The sequence below is a fragment of the Cryptomeria japonica genome, chromosome 3 (assembly GCF_030272615.1).
Source record: "Cryptomeria japonica chromosome 3, Sugi_1.0, whole genome shotgun sequence".
Lineage (NCBI taxonomy): Eukaryota > Viridiplantae > Streptophyta > Pinopsida > Cupressales > Cupressaceae > Cryptomeria > Cryptomeria japonica.
Window position 1 is genome coordinate 468,347,647 of NC_081407.1, and position 18,584 is coordinate 468,366,230.

Genomic DNA, 18,584 nt, shown 5'->3' on the forward strand with positions numbered 1-18,584 from the left:
AGCTTGAAGTGCAGAGGGATTTGGTCTTCGACCATCCCTGTTCGTTGGCCGAGGCTGATTGGATTTCCTAAGGAGTTGGCAAGTCTTTGGGTTTTCCAATCTGTGGTTTTGGGCACCAACAGGGAGGAGATCACTCAGTATCACAGAACCATCCATCACTTTTTAACCAAATAAAAATTCTTTGACGAAATTGATGTGTTGACTCACGTAGTGTGGAACAATATCATTGCAGAATAACTCTTCTATATTCTGTCTTTTTCTTTTGTTTTTCTGTTAAAAGTTCGAAAAAAAATAGAAGTCATAATTGCTATCACATCATATCACAATTGATCAGTCATCATGGCGCAATTGCTTACACATTAATTCACAATTGATGGTTTATCATGTCGCATTTGATATGATATCAATTCGCATTTGATTAGTAGGTTAGTCACATTTGATAGATTTAGTTTTTCACTTTCTATTTTATTACAGTTTTGGTTTTTACCAGAATACCTCTCTGTCTATGAAAAGATAGAACTTTGTAACCTGAAAATTAGGCTAGATAGTTCACCATGTGTTGACTAACATTATTATTTTTCTACAAGGGTAGCTTAGAAACACTTCTTTTTGGTTCTTTAATAAATAAAAAAACAAATTTCATCATTGCTATGCTGGTTAAAATAAACACCATGTCTGTGTGGAGCAACATCTCCACTTAGAATAGAAAATCATTGCAATGGAAGGTTAAAAAAGAACTTTGTTTTTTGTGTCTTTGAGGAGATAGGTATTATGCTCTCCCCTTCAATGGGTGATTAGAAAACCAGACTCTCTTCTTTCATTCTTTCCTTTATTTTTTGCAATTAAAGCCTTTAGAAGACCTGCCCTCCCGAGTTGCCCTTAGGGCACCATTAAGGTCGGTGAGAGGGGAATGAACTAAGTGGCCAATGACTAAAGACAAGTAATCCAAGCTACTATAATCAAATACATATGTGATGAAAATCATGTGTGATGAGTGTTACATGCTAGCACAATGATGTTATGCCTCCCTCGGTGCCTATATGGTATGTTAAAATCTGTAGAGCATAACCTCTACAAACTAGGAGACCTCCCTCAACAGAGTGTAAAATGCTGCTGATTGTGACCACTCGAATGGAACCCTATCTAAACACCATAGAAATTAGAAGCCAAGCCGAGTCAGTAACCAGACACTTGTTTTATCATAGTGCAAGGGTGGGGAAGGATCTGCCCCCAAGACACTCACCATAAATCTCCCAGGATAACGGTCCAATTGAGGAGCAATCTTCTTCGGTCTAATTTTTAGAAAAAGGCAAAAAAATGGGCGCACCCTAGGGTGTGACACGGCTATTTGAGTTGATGGAGTATCAAGATGTGGGATATGATAATACTTGTGACCTTTTGACATTAGGAGAGTCTGTCTGATATCTAATTACCCAAATGCAACTAAAACAAAATTGGGTCTTGAAAAAGATTCCAACATTCATGGAAATATGAAAAAATTTCCTAAACAATTTCTATATTCATGGTTTTATTCTTTTTGATGTGACTGTTGTGCCCTTTTCTATACTTCAACAAATTCAAAACATTACAAGATTCAAATCAAAATAAAGTCAAAAGTTTCAGTGTTCAAAAAGATCAAAACTTCAACAAGAAAAATAAGTGCCAACAACAAAACCAACTTCAAAACCAAACCTTTTTGCACAAATTCAAAGATGATGAAAATGTTACTTTCGAGTGATCATAGTTCCTAGGTATTCAATTCATATAGAAGTCCCATTAGAATGATCACACAAAGTCCTCACACAAGTCATTTCACCAAAGTACCTTAAGACTAGTGTCGCATCAGATTATAGGAATCATACCTAAGTCCATGGGTATTAGAGGAGATGGAGAATTCCTATTTGAACAAACAAATATTGGACCAAACACTGATTAATTATAAATAATTGATGGTTTAGATAACCTCACTTGGGAATTAAGAGTCAATCATGCCCAATATGATCTAGTTGAGGCCGTCATAGATTGAAATCTGAAAGTCCGTTCACCTTGATGAGAAACTAAGGAGAAAGATATAATGAGTAGCTCAAAAAGAAGCCATTAGACAATTGGTAGAGAAAACCATAGCAACATTCCTCAAACCCTGTTAGAAAAAGAAAAAAGTGTCCATCATTTTAGGTATCATTCATTCATTCTTAGAGATTGCATTGTCTACATAGTAATCTTCAATGCATGGGTCTAAAAGGAAATGATCAATTCCCATTTGAACAACCAAATCTTGGGGCAAACAACATTCAATTAGAAATAATTGATGGTTTAAATACCCTTGTTGAGGAATTAATAATTGATCAAAACCAATATGACATAGTCCAGGTTGTCATTGATGAAGAAGTTCAAAAATCAATACCGATAGACATAGACCTAGAAAACCGAATTAAAGAAGAGGCATAATTTGAAGCTTTCTAGCAATATGCTGAAAATCTCTTATCCAAAATTTGAAATCCTAGATAGCACGTCATCATCATAGATCACATTGTCTGCATTTTAGGGTATCATAGAAACATATTTAGTTGCATTTAACCAAGTCTTTCATACACATCTTAGAGAGGCAAGATCACTTTGAAGCAATATTCATGCCATTAACGCATGCTCAAAAGGCAAAAAATCAAATGGATCCTAACAACGACCCCTTGGTCAACCCAACATGGAATATGGATTTATCCACACAACAACAAAAACAGGGTTACACACCCATAACAATGCCAACAAACCTAAACAAGATGTCTTCCCTTGATGAAATACGACATAATTTGACAAAGGAAGAGCTCGAAGCAGCCCAACAAGATCCCGCAACATTAATGATCCTCAACGCTCTCATTAATAGTGACAAAGATAGGTATCTCTCTCTCTTAGTACAAAATGGGGCCAAACTACCTCTAGGGGTAGATATTTCAACAATAGTGCTAGAAGGTATGACATTAAACCAGAATATACCTCAAATACCCGTTACAATGCAGACACGAGCAATAATTGCTACAACAACACAAGGTATATCTCAAAATGCAAATATGGCTACAACCTCAATACAATCGACAGTGACACCACCAAGTGTCAATCTTACAAAATGGGCAACACCAAATATGGCTACAACCTCAATAAAATCAATAGTGACACCACCAAGTGCCAATCTTACAACATGGGCAATGCCAAATATGACGCTGCAAGATCCAATATCTCACACCACTACCTTGGCAAATATAACTCAACCAGTAGTCTCGGTTGGTTCCACCTAGCATAGTTAGAATATGAATCCAGGGACAACAAGCTTGGCCTAGCCAAATGCTACTCTACAATTTTCATACTTTACACCGCCTGTTGGGACTTATGGGACACAATTACCTGGTTTATCTATATTTCAACAAGCTCAAAAGTACTCAAATACTATTCCTTTTGTAGGCAACATTCATCAAGTCAGCACACCAATAACCCAAACAAAACTTCTGACTCAACAAATGGAGAACCTTCAAAAGCAAATGGCCAATATACAAGCGGGGAATGATAAAAAAAGTTATACCGTGGAAGATCTTTGTCCTTATCCTTTTGACAGAAAATTATACATGCCACCTTTTCCCCCACATTTCGAAACACCAAAATTTGACAAATATAGAGGGAAAGGAGATCCTTGAGATCATATAAGAGAATTCTTCACGACATGCATTGAAGTAGCTCACAATGATACATACTTGATGATATTATTTTCAAAAATCTTGGGAGGGATAGCACTAGAATGGTTTTCACACCTTCTGCCAAAAATTACTTCATGGGGAGAATTAGTGGAGTTGTTTATATCCAACTTTGCCTTCAACATATATAATCCAATCACATTAATGGATTTGTGTGCAATGAAACAAAAATAAGGTGAGACTTTCACTACATTCTTAGAAAGATGGAGAGGCCTATATCGTAGATGCCTCAGTCACATCCCTAAAGAGAAACAAGTAGACATCTTTAATGAAAATTTTGTGCCTCCGATTAAATATCCATTACAAATGCAATGCCTGAATAATTTCAAAGACATAACAGAAAAAGGCATCAAATGTGAGAAAGGCCTATTAGAGCAAGGGATATTGAAACACCAAAAGGATAGTGGACCAACCACCAACAGAAGAAATGAAAGACCCAAATTTTGGTCTAGAAACAAGAATGTCACAAACGATAGAGTTGTTGATGCACGTATTGTGAACAGAGCTCAACCAGCAATATCTTTACAAGGGACAACTCATAAGAACCAGTCTCAGACAAATGAAACCAATGTGATACAGTCAAATAATCCAAGGCCTCCAAGGATAGGCACACCTAGAAGGAACTTCACACCCCTTGGAGAACCTATTGAATCAGCACTGAAGAAGTTGATACAGTGCAATGCTATAACTTTACCGGAAGCTAGGTCATATGAACCAGGTCCATTTAAGTATGCTTGGTGGAATGACAATGACTTCTGTGAATATCACCATAATAAGGGTCGCAAGACAACAAACTGATACAAATTGAAGAACCTCATCCAAGATCTCATAGATCAAGGTGAGATTATAGTGGATAATAAAGCAACAAATATAAATCATACTATTTTCAAAGATCCTTTTGTCAAACATGACAAGGGAAAGGCTTCCAGTTCTAATACACAAGACAATACTGCAAATTATACCAATGTAGCATTTGACTATGTCATTAACACACTAAGTGAAGGACATGAAATGGTAGCTACAATCAGAGTGAATCTTAGAAGCAGAGATTGTGTCGTCATTACAAGAAGATTGAAAGTCACATTACAAGTAGTACCTTCGAACCAACCTTCAATAACTAGCAACTATAATATGGTGGATCAATTGAAGAGAACTCCAGCCCAAATTTCATTATTTGAGTTGTTGTGCATATCACTAACCCATAAAGCAGTCCTGGATAAAGCCTTACAAGATTTGGTTGTTGCTAGGGATATTGATGAGAACACATTTCAATCAATGGTGGGAAACTTGTCATCCTCAAAGGTCACATTCACTGAACATGATGTTCCTACAAACTGACTCATGCATAATGATCCGTTGCACTTAGAAGCTTTCATTGATTGAAAAAGGGTTCAAAGAGTACTAATAGATTGTGGTGCATGCCTCAACATATGCACTCTACATTTGATCAAAGCTCTAGGATATTCTGAACATTATATTGACTCTACTAAGAGAATCAATATAAAATCCTTTGACGATGAGGAACGCCCTTCCAAAGGTATGGTGACTTAACCAGTACAAGTGGGACCGGCTACAATAAACATCACCTTACAAGTAATAGATAGAGAACTGGGGTAAAATATGTTGTTAGGTCACCCATGGATACATACAATACTAGCAGTACCATCAACTTTTCACCAATGTGTAAAGTTCCCATATAATGGTATAGAGATCACTGTCCATGGGGACCCGAACCCTTTCCAACATTGTAATCATTTCAGGGCAAGCTTAGACAATCAGGAAGCTCCTATTCACTTACAAATGGAATCATTATCAATTAAAGAAATAGAGAAAAATACACCAACTACATCTTCTTTTCATATTAAAGAATTTGGTTGTGGAGAATATTCCATTTCAAGCACATCAGACGACAAACAATCATCATTTTCTCCTAGGTCCCTTGGGAAGCCTTAAAACACAATAATGAAGAAAGATAAAGGCAAAGAAATATTAAAATATTCAGATTCTTGTTCCTTCATTAGATGGGGAGATCTACAAGAAGAATCTCTAAATGAAGATATTAATCACTAGATATATAGAGAGGAGGATGACATGGTAGTACCTAGAATACCTCTGCATCAATATGGAAATGGCTTCAAGATGTTATAAAAACATGGATATGATGGAACCACAAGATTAGGGATACAAAAGCAAGGAATACCAAATGAAAACTCAAAGAATCAAGGCTTGGGATATAAATATGTGCCACCAATAACAAAATCTAGACAATGAACATTGAATATATTGAACAGGCCAAAGGTACCCTCATATTTCATACCTATAAGCTAGATGTATTTCTTTCCACCTCAAAAAGAAAGAAACTACCAACATATTCTATCACAAAACCAAATGGTGAAGACATGAGGCAACTTCTGCAAGAACCTAAAATAGAGACATCTAGTAGTACAATACCTGAATCTTCTACACAAGCAAACATGGTAACAAATACAAGATTAACACCAGCAGATGGACCAAATCCTTGGTTATTATCAATACTTTTACCAATAGAAACAAATTCAACACCTCCATTTGAATTAGATGAAGAAAGACTATAGACTAATACCAGGCTTAAAAAGGGTATCCACAATACAAAGGAGATCCACTCAAATTCAGTTACCAGAACAAGAGCAGATAAGTGATACAGAATCTGAAAGTGAAATGTACATAGAAATCCTCACAGATTCTCATGACTATGAATTTCCATCTGACAATGAAGACAACTCATCACCAATATATGATGAAGAAACAATAGATCATAATCAAGTATGCATGATATCTAGATCCTCTAAAATGACAAGAGACAAAGACTTGCCCCTCATGCATCCATGTCTGATTGATTGGGGGAAAGAAGGAGAGCCACAATTAGATTGGTTCCAAAATGATAAAGCAATAGCAAAATTCTTGGGTGTAAGGGATGGATTCCCTTATAATGATCATAAAGCTAGCTATGCAGTAGATCTAGACAGAACTGCATATTTTGGAGAAGCAATCTCTTCTCTTAATCACGATAGTGATGATAAAGTTGAACATATAATAGTTGCCCTACCTATTGGTAAAGAACGGTCAACATTACTAGTAGAAGAAACTGAGGAAATCAACATTGGTGATGTTGAGAAGGTTCGTAACATTCATTTGGCAAAATCCCTTGATCCAGTGGAAAAAGAGAAACTTATCAAATTCTTTAAGAAAAGACCCATCAATTTTGCATGGTCTTATGCAGATATGCATGTATTAGACCCATAATTAGTCTTACATCAATTTCCTTTACTTCCAGGGGTAAAGCCATACAAACAAAAGCTCAAGAAAATGCACCCTCACATAGCCTTGTTAGTCAAAATTGAGTTACAAAAATTGTTAGATGTGGGTTTCATCAGACCTATAGACTATGCTGAATGGATTTCAAAGTTAGTTCAGTTTGTCATAACAAAATTAATTGGAAATGGCACTTATCATTTGCAAACAATGGAGGGAGATTCACTCCCCGATCCCATCAATAGTATGCACCTAAAAAGATATTACATCTAAGGATGGGTTCATTTCAATTCCAGTACTGCATTTGCATGTTTCTTTACCGCATTGCATTATCCCTTTCTCATATAGTTGTATCAATAAAATAGGATGATTGTTCAAGTCATTCACTTGTCTGCACTGAAAGGAATGAAGGTTGTCTCATTTCCTAGATACTTGTTCATGAAGTCTTTATGAGGTCTCTAGTCATTCATCTTTAACATCACATTGAGATTACGCTTTATCTTTGGTTGGGTAGAGGTTTCACTATCAATTCTTGTTACAAAAATATATCAATTGCTATATCTTACACATTAATCAAAAACTCTAAGTCATTATAGATGCCTAGTTAATCATGTGGCTAGTCAAAAATCCAATATTTTGCTTCAGTGCCACTGTAATTGTCATACCCAAGTAGGTTTCATTACTTACAAGTCAAGGAAAGAAAAAAAAAGAAAAAAAAAGTGTTATGTCAATCTCAAGGCAAAAAAAAAAATGATATATTACTGAAATATCACGCATACAAGTGCGATAAAAAAAAAGAGAAAACTTGACTATGGGAACATGCAAGTAACTCCATCAAGGCTATGGACGCCTACTAGAAATGGAGCAATATTTGAGAGATTATAGTGCATAACCTCGTCGGAGCCCTAAAAGCTTGCTTGTAGCAAAGCTCTATCTAGGTTGCTTTTGAAGTCAGAATAACTCACGTAGCTAGCCACATAGGATTCCAAGGGTCTTTGATGGTTATTAGAGTCATAATAAACTCAAACACACACACATAGGCAAAAGAAGATCAAAATTTCAAGAATTGATGGAGAAGTTTTTCGTGCCTCCATTCATAAATCCTGGTTACATAGTGTGTTAAGTTGGATGATCTAAGTCTTTTGATAATGGATTGAACTCCTATCTCTCAAATGTTTCACACCTTTAATCTAATTAGTGCATTTTTCAATTAAAGACACACACACTCATCCTTGTTTGAATAGGAATTACATTTTTGTCATGCATCCTACATTAGCATAGCTCATATCAAAAATTCATTGTCTCCATCACATTATGCATCATCATGTAAGGTCTACATACTTGGGGGTATAACTGAAAAAATCCTAAACATTCAAAAAACAATCTTGAAAAAATCCAAAAATTCATAAAACTGTACTGAAAAAATCCTAAACATTTGAAAAATGATCCTGGAAAAAAATCCTAAACATTTAAAAAACGATCCTAAAAAAATCCTAAACATTCAAAAAATGATACTGAAAAATACCAAAAAAAATCAAAATACCATTAAAACTTGCAATAAATTGTCTCGCAAGATCAAACACCCCAATAGATGTCCAGCAAACACTTCACACGAAGTTAAACAAAGGATACAACTGTCTTGTCAAACGTCTACAATCACACTGATCAAATGTCTAATCTATCAATTTATCAAACTATCAACGTGATCAACATCTTGTCTTAAACGGAATCGATACACTCGAAACCAGACAGATTGATCTTATATGGGATCCAAAACTTCTAAAACCAGACATTATCAAAATCACATAAAACATATCAAAGCAAAGGCGTAGTCAGTCTAACTACTGAGCTTTGTCTATTTTCGTTGACTCTTTTTATCAAATTGGAGAAGATCCTTGCTTTTAGCTACTCAAGGATGTCCAAAAGTGACTAGAGGAGCCATGATGGGCATGATCCTTTTCTTTGTTTGTTGTTTGTGGTTTGAACCAATGAAGTTTTTGGGAAATTGCTCTAGTGGGTGTCTGTGATAGGAGCATTCAGCTTGTGAATGCTACACATACCTCGACCCCTAGTGTAATTCCCAGAATGGAGGGTTCATTCCTTGTCTGTTATGTGTTTGTTTCTTGGCAATGAGATATCTATACATCTTGGTTCCTCATACCCTAGTGTAATAAGCTCCATTGTTATATAATAAGGCTCAATGATGATAATGTATTGCACTGTGAATAAAGCAATGAAGACTTTCTCATCAAAATTTCTATCATATCATCCATTATCACATCAAAATATTGCTTACAAAGATTGATTATTTTCTATCATTTTCTACGTCTAACAACTAACAATTCTTCTAAGATCTTCAACATGTATTTTGACACACAAAAATATATAAGCATCATCGCATTGCATGTTTATTACCATTTCATACTCATAATAAAGTTTTCATCAACCATTATGCATCACAACATAAAGCTACATCAAATCACTGCATAATATCACATTCATATTGCATTCATCATCATAATAAAACATGAAGCTCACCATCAAAACATCATCAAGAACACATATCATATATATCATATATAAATGTGTCAAAATATATCATATCTACAACATGAAAATCAATATCCAATCTCTCAACCTATACTGCCTCTATCACTAGGTACATCTTGACTAGCTCCAGCCTGTCCTGATGACGCTCTAGGTGGACCCATCACTACCCCACTGCTAGTCTGTTGAGAAGTAGATCAACTTGATCTTCTCCCCATGAAAGCATCAAAAATAGGTTCCCTCTAACCCTCAGGGATAGCTCTCTCATAAACATGTCGATAATAAATATCCTCATGTGCTGCAGAAAAATATCTATCTGTCTGGCTACGTGCCTCTGTCACTAGCCCAAGTAACTGATCATATGCATCCATAGTGATCTGAGACCATCTAACTACCTCATCCCTCTCCTTTTGTAATTTATCTCTACCAGTAGCTATCTGATCCCTCTTCACAGTCAAATCCTCCATCGCATGTCGATACTAATCCCTATCCTCCATCTGCCACTGTCGCAAAGTAGCAACCAAGTCCTCTAAATGCCTAACCTGATCTCTCAATCCCTCCTCATCTCCTCTATCCACACCTATAGACTCTACATCCTGGGGAATCTCCACATCATAACCATCATCCCCACCCTCTTCTCCATCGTTGCTTGATGACCCTAATCATGACTCATCACTATCATCAGAACTGCTCATGGATGCAATCCCTCTACCAATCCACATCCTCCCTATCACTATCCACCTGCCCTGCAACCGCAACTATCAAATCTATACCTCCTCCAACCCTACCTTGTTGACCCCTACCTCCTCCATCTCTACCTCCTCCACCCCTATCCTCTCCACCTCTCCCTCTAGGACCCCTGCCATGTCTAATCTGTTGACCACCAATCAAAACCGTATGATCTGTCAAAGGTATAGACCTATGTTGTATCCACCATACACTATACTACATTGTGGACCCTGGATCCACTACACCAAGCCACCATCCCCACAAAAAAAGAGCAAGAGCATCAAACTCAGCAATAGCAACATGAGGTTGTATACAAGCACCCCAATTACCAACCTCTCAAGCAGTGCGAGCAAAATAAGTTGTCACGTCTGGAATACCCTGTACTTCCCCAAACTATCTGAGCACACGACCAGGAAGATGCATATCAATAACCTTGTGACTACCCACATCTCAACCAATAATATATCTCTGTTGTCAACAAAAAGGAAGATGTTGAGCATCATCAGTCCAACCAAGACAAGTAAGATAAGATCTCCATGAGAATTATTGTAAGATATCAATTTGATGATGCCAATATAAGATGTTACCTGATTCCCTATGCCTCACACCAATAGTATATCCATAAGCATATGGTTTCTCTAGCTCTAAACCTATATGTAACATAGGACAAAAGATAGCTATGTGTTCCCAAGCCCATGTCTGAAGCAAAGTAATACCACATCCAACTAATTTCTATTGCAAGTAAACAATCCCATGCATCTGATGATACAAAGTGGCAAGAAGACAAGGACCCAAAGAAAACACATGTCTTTCAATAATCATATCATGTATAACACGTCCCCATCCAATAGGAAAACCATGGGCATGTCTATCATGAATCAATAATCCAGCAACAATACACAAGCACAACAGTGAGATCATCATAATCAAAATCATCCCAACATTATCATAGTGACCACGGATATGTAGATCCTTCTCCTCACACTCGAACAATGTACACAAAGCTGAAATACCATCATCACGATCAAAATTAACTCGCCTACAGGATATCAGAATGTGTAAAATATGCCACATATCCTCAAGTGTGATAGATGCCTCACCAGTCGGTAGATGAAAAGAACAAGTCTCTGAATGCCACCGCTCAACCAAAGTAGTAATCATAGCCCTATTGGTCATAACCTCAGGCAAATGCCAGGGGAATCTCTAAGTGAAAAGTACAAATAGTTCTTATTATTGTGCCCATGCTTTCATTTGATATGGTCCGAGTAGGGAGAAATATATTCATAAGGCCATCCTTTTTGATTGATTGTCTGTAATCCAGCCTGTCACAACAAAGCGATATCCTCTGCATCCAACTCATGATGTCGATCAAGACTATCTGGCCGTGTCTACCTAGCAAGAAGTACTAGATAATGCACCTACATTTGGAAAATATAAAAATGAGTCAACTACGTCATCAAAACTGCAGGGACACATAAATAAGAAGAAAAGAAAGGCCTTTATTATCAATTATGATTCAGTATTACCAATTGTGAAATAAAAGAAGCAAATGCAAAATATTTATGTCAAATGCGAATCAAAATTACAATATCTAATACGATACTATCAAATGCGGTCCAAAACTTTCAAATGTGACACAATGTTATCAAATGCGACATAAACTATCAAGTGTGAAGCATTAAACTCAATTGCAACATAACTATCAAGTGTTTATGTTTTTGATGCATTTATAAGATGAAATGGATAAAATGCTTTGTATGGGCTTGATATAATGCAAGTGTACTAACTCATGAATGCAGGATGTAGCTTATTTATTTTGACAAGGAATTAGGACAGAGGCACGTGCTCCTTAATGCAGAGACATATATAGTTTGACTTTATGTACTCAGCCTGCGGGTCATACCTAGGACAGATAGTCCAATTTTGTACTCTGATATTGTTTTGATATATGATATGCTATGCAACTATATGATGGGATGCAATGTGTTATGGCTTATGTTTACGTTCCATGTATGGATGTCTTATGCACTGTCTATGTACTATCTTTGGAACATGTATGAATGGTGTTTATGTTTTTGATGCATTTATAAGATGAAATGGATAAAATGCTTTGTATGGGATTGATATAATGCAAGTGTACTAACTCATGAATGCAGGATGTAGCTTATTTATTTCACGTCGGGTTCACCAAAAAATGTAACTAGGAAAATGGAATGCATTAAAGAAATAAAATCCTATTACAATCAATAGAAGAATTGAAAATAAGACATTCAAAATAAATGAAAAATCATCACCAATGTCTCTTTCAATTGACCTCCATTGTCCTTCTTTCTCCTTCAAATTATCTTGTTTGTGGATCTCACCTACAAGTGCAAGAGCAAAGTATGAAATCAAGCAAGATGACAAGATGAAAATTGCAGCATAGGGATACTAGAAGCATGGTTGATTGATTGAAAATGTGATTGATTCTGAAAATGTGATTGATTCCTCCTTTCATTGAAGAAAATCATCCAATTTATAGACAAATTGGAGAGAGGACAAGATTAGCATGAAGAGATTTGAAAGGAAATTCAAATCAAGAATGGCAAAATTATGACAAATGACAATTTGCTATGCAAGGAGTATGACAAATTATGACAAGTTGCTATGCAAAATGCATGACAAATTATGACAAGATTGAAATAGAAATCGAAATTAGAAATTAGGAGAAATTAGCAAATTAGAAAATTGAGGAAAAAGATGAAATAGAAATTAGGTGAATTAATTAATAGGTTTTCATCCATTAATTAATTCATGAAAGAGATCTAGGACTAAATAAATAGATTTATTTAACCCACAAAGAAGAAGAAAAAGGATTAAATGAACAAATCATAAAACCCTAGAAATAAGAGGACAAGGAATTAATGTAGGTTCGATCATGATTCTAATTGACAAAGGACCAATGTTGATAAATGATTGAGATTGATTGACAAAAATCAATGACAAATTGACCAAGATTGACAAGGAGATCAAATTGATAGGCACCAATTGATGAGGAACAATGACTAATCGATCCAAATTGACATTATTGAAAAGGACAAGAATCGATGACGAATCGATCGCAAAATGACAAGATTGACAAGGACGAGGATCGATGACGAATCAATCGCAAGATGACAAGATTGACAAGAGGACAAAACCCTAATTCCATCATCGATTAGGATTGACGATGTCCAAAATGATAATAAATGAGCATGCACCATGATGTGACAAGATAAGATCGACCAAAATCATGACTGAAGATTGTTATCGACAAGACCTAATTTGAAAGCGATAAAAAATGAGGAATGCAGAAGAAGGACTCAATGCTCGCAAATGATAAAGACCAAGTGCGCAACATAGAAGAAATGTTAATGCAACGCAAAAACCCTAAAATAAGGCAATGTGCGAATGTTAAAGTATGACTCCGCAAGCATTGACCAATTTTAGACGTCTACAGACTGAATAAAACATATCGGCTCAAGGGTTTCCACATCCTCAATGATATATGAGGAATGAGGCTCTCTCTTAATTCTCACTTCATGCCCATTCACTGGTATGGTAGCATATGATAAATCCAATTGGACATGTCCCCCTATTAGGTTTGACCACTATTGTGAGGTGTCACCTCGACTCAGTCTGACATTTCAATGGTTTTTATATTGAGACTATTACGGATACTTTATTTTGATGCATTTTGGAATTTAGAACTTATATGATTTCAGGATTTGGATAACATTGCTATATATTGATGATTTATTTATATGCTTTATGAGATAGAACACTACATGATTTTTGAATAAGATGAATTTGCGGTGATAAATGTCGTTATTGAATTTGCAGGACTTTACTATGATATTAGAATTATGATGTATGTTTAAGTGTGGATCAACATTATGAGAATTAGGATGAATTGCTTATGTGAAATTGCTTGGATAAAAGATGTATTTAAATTGTTCAGATGTAAATTTTATGCAAGTGATGATGTGTATTATTATTCCTGTAATTTATATTATTTGTGGATATTTGAAAGTTACTAATGTGTAAATTGAGATGCGCAAGAAGTTATCCATGTGACCATGGAAATATTATAGAGAACCAAACCTAGACCTATGTATGTTTGTAAGCCAGGGTTTGTCTATTTGGAGAGACAACACCCCGTTTGTGTTGTATTTTATTCATAACAGTATATGATGCATGTGTGTTAAGTGTTATTTAATTGATTTGTGTAAAATCCACAAGAGACGATTTCATGTATCAAAATGTAAAAGTGTTTTCTTTGTGTCACTTGACACATGTGTGGATTTAAGTTTGAATTTTTATTTTTGTCTCTTGGTGGGAAAGTGTTCAACTATAGCTTTTTCAATTAATGTAATGTGATGTCATAAATACCTTGGGTAAAGAATCTTTGGGGTGGTCAACATAGGTTTGACCCGAAAATAAACTTCAGAGGGGTTTAAAAAGGGTTAAATGAACACCTAGGGGTAGTTTAATAGGGTTTCCTAGAGCCCATAAGGTATACCTAAAGGTTAGGGGTAATTTAAGGCAAGTTTGTACTCCCAAGTGACCTTTTAGACACCCTAAAAATTGACTTTTCTGAGTTGTGCGAAAATTGAAATTAGAAGATTGAACCTAGTTGTAAACTTTCCTTTTCGAATGAGAGTTCACTTTCCCATTCTATCTTACCTTCCTCTTTAGTTTTTAGAAACTTGTGAGAACTCTCACAATGGGCTTCTTAAGAAAGAATTAGAAAATTTGTGGGTAATCACCCACTCTCCATTTTTGAAGACAAGAGAAATTTTGAAAAGAATAGAGTAGATTTCGAATAGAGAATTTTGGCTAAGGGTAGAAGGAGAAGAACCGTGGAATTGGGCAGCTCATCCTCAACAAAACTAACCTACCTTTGGGTAGATTAAGGTTGGTGGTATTCTTCTTAAAATGGTTTCTTCTTTTTGCATGTGTTTGAAAGTATGTTGGTGTAAAAGATTTGCTTCTTTGTATGTCCTTTTGGGAGTTTCATTTGGTATTTTGTATTATGTTTTGTATGTATTTTTGGGAGTCATCAAGACCTCTTACTCTTGGAAGAGAGGAGGATCTTGTGGGTGGTAGAAGTGACAACCCTCAAGTGAGAGACTCTTGTTATGAGAGTGATCACAAGGGATTTTTGTGTGACCCTTGTTGCATGGCCTGTTTGTGCAATGGGGGTCATAAGGAGGGAAATAAGGCTAGAATGCCTTGGGGGGCATAAGGAATAAGGGGTTGCAATTCTTGATGTATTTGGTGTGCCATGAGGTGGCTACATGTTTTCCATACTTGCATTTCTCCTCAGGGTATTGGTCCACTACCACCCTTAAAAAGGTCATCACCAAAGAGTGGTGCAGTGTAGCCGGGATGGGAGTGTGTTTGAATTTGTGTGCATTTTGTCCCCTTTGTGTTTGCATGTTTGTTTCCCATCTAGGGCTTGGTTCTCCGAGCTCGGGGGTGGCTACCAGTTAGCCTAGGCTGGGAGGTGAGCACTCCATGGTCATAGTTTTGATTTACATTGCAGGATTGTCGGAAGAAAAGAGTAGGACAAGTGGAAGGTTGCAGGAGTTATTGGTTGCAGGAAATTTATTTGTAAATGTAATTTTTATTTTAAAAAAAAAAAAGTCCTCATTTATTGGAAATGAGAGACCCATTGTATAGTGATAAAAGTGTTATCTTGAAATACGTTTTCTTAAAAAAAATAAAGAAGTTGTATTATTTTAGTATGCTATTTATTGCAGAAAAGAATTGTACATTTATAAATTAAGAATTTTTCCAAAGTTCAAAATGTTATATTTGATGTGTTTTTATTAAATTGCAAAGCAAGAAAGTTATTTAATTCTTATGCATTCAAAATAAAATAAAATAAAAAGAAATAATGAGATTAGTGTTGCATGTATATTATAGGCTGCATATAAATCATTTAAATTCTGTTTTCTGTAAATGCACTTTAGAACATAATAGTTCTGGAAAATTATATTTTCGTTAATTTCAGAAATTAGTATCTAGATAGATAGTTTATCTAGTAAATGCAAAATTTTAACTTGTTAAATTTGCTGTGTGAAATTAACTATGATCGGTCAGTTACTTTACGCCTAGGATAATCCAAATCTGTCTTTTTATTAATTGCTGTAGATTTTTGCAAAGTCAGTAAATTTATTTACTTCAAAAAAAAATGATAATCGCAATTCTAATTTAGTCCTCAGTAAATAAAACCTAGATTATTTAGTTGCTGGTAAAACTATTAAATCTAGTCATGAATATAGCAGAAAGTAGAAATAAAATACCTGTGTAATTATTGCTTAGAAAAAAATATACCCTTGTTGTAAATGAATTAGGAAAGTATTAATCCATTTATTTATTTTATATATATCTAAAATAAGAATAATGAACACCAAAATAAAAATAATGTATTTATGCCTGCATGTATATAAAAATGCTATGAATATATATATATATATACATATATATAAATATATATATATATATATATATATATATATTTATATATATATAAATATATAATTATATTTATAAAAAAAAATATAACAAATTAAATTTTGCTTTAAACAAAACAAAAAATAAAAAATAAAATTAAAACTTATTGGGGCTCGGCCCCTGCGGTTACCCCGCAGGGCGGCCCTTCTACACAGTGGGCACGAGCACCCCAGTGGCGGCCGCAGCCACCACTGTGGGCTGCAACCCACAGTGGAAGGCCTTGGCCTCCACTGTGGGCGGCAACCCACAGCGACGGCACCGCCGTCTCTGTGGGGAGCAAGCCCCCTATCAGTCGCCTCTTCCACTTACGCCGACCCACTGCTAAATTCACCGCCGCCTCCCTTGCTGCAACTCGGTTGATCCCGCCATGGCCGCCGCCCGAGCTGCCCTGCAAACAAAGAAAATATAATGGAACCCTAGCCCGGTTAGGGCTAAGGTAAATAAGTAAAGCGTAATGTAAAAAATATATATATATATATATATAAAGAGGAAATAAAGAAAGGGTTAGGGTTATATGGAGATGAAAAAAAATATATATATATATATATACATATAATATATATATAAATATATATATATATATATATGTATATGTATATGTATATGTATATACATATACATATACATATACATATATATATTTATATGTCTATGTGTATATGTATATGTATATGTATATGTATATGTATATGTGTATATATATATATATATATATATATATATATATATATATATATATATATGGTGTTGGTATGAATTAAATATTAATGGAAAAAGAAAAAAAAATGCTTACCCTTTTATAAATAAAGGAAAAAAAAAAATGATTAAGGATTAAATATTAAAAGGAATAAATATTACTCCTTATTTTTTTTAGTTGAGACTATTGAGATGTTATAAAATAAAGGATAGCGAGATTAATATTTATTTTATTGAGATAATTGAATTTAATTTTAACACAACTATTATTTAATTGTGAGTAAAAAAAAAGGGATTGAAATAGTTATAAATTGAAAACTGTGGAATATTATAGACTTTTAATTAATTTTAATTTAGATATCTGAAGATTAAACCCCTAGGGATATTCAATCCTAAAAGTCTCTTAATGGGCCTTTTAGATGCCCTAGTTCAATTTACTACATAAGTTGGACAAGTAAAACTAACCATTATAACCCCGCTTTTATTTCAATACTTCTAGTTACTTGAGCTAGTTAACTCTAAACTTAGTTAAAGCATAACATGTAGGATATTTCAAATTAGTCAAATTGATGTTCTCAGTTATGGTTTTTTTTTTTTTTAAATTATCCCATTCTTGCCCTAAATTTTGGGCATGACAACTATCTGGATAATAACATTCCATAATTAGGAGGGACATCTACCACCGTGATGTCTGTCTTGTAGGATGCTTCAGGGAATGCTGCTAGTTTGAACTCTACATCTTTCATAACACCCACAACTGGAACAAATTTGTTATCCATAGCATAACACTTGCCAAATGTCGTATCCACCCCCATTCCAAGCTCTTTCATAACTCCTACAGGCATAACATTTATTGTTGCTCCTGAATCAATCATGCAATTTTTAATCATCTTATTATTAATCATTAAGGTCAGGTAGAAGGGATCTACTTGGGAAGGACTCTTTGTTATTGTTGACCCCAGATATATGGCTAGGGCCAGATCATGTTCACCATTATTGTCTCGTCCACCCTGCTTGTGCTCCTTCACTTTTTCTATTGAG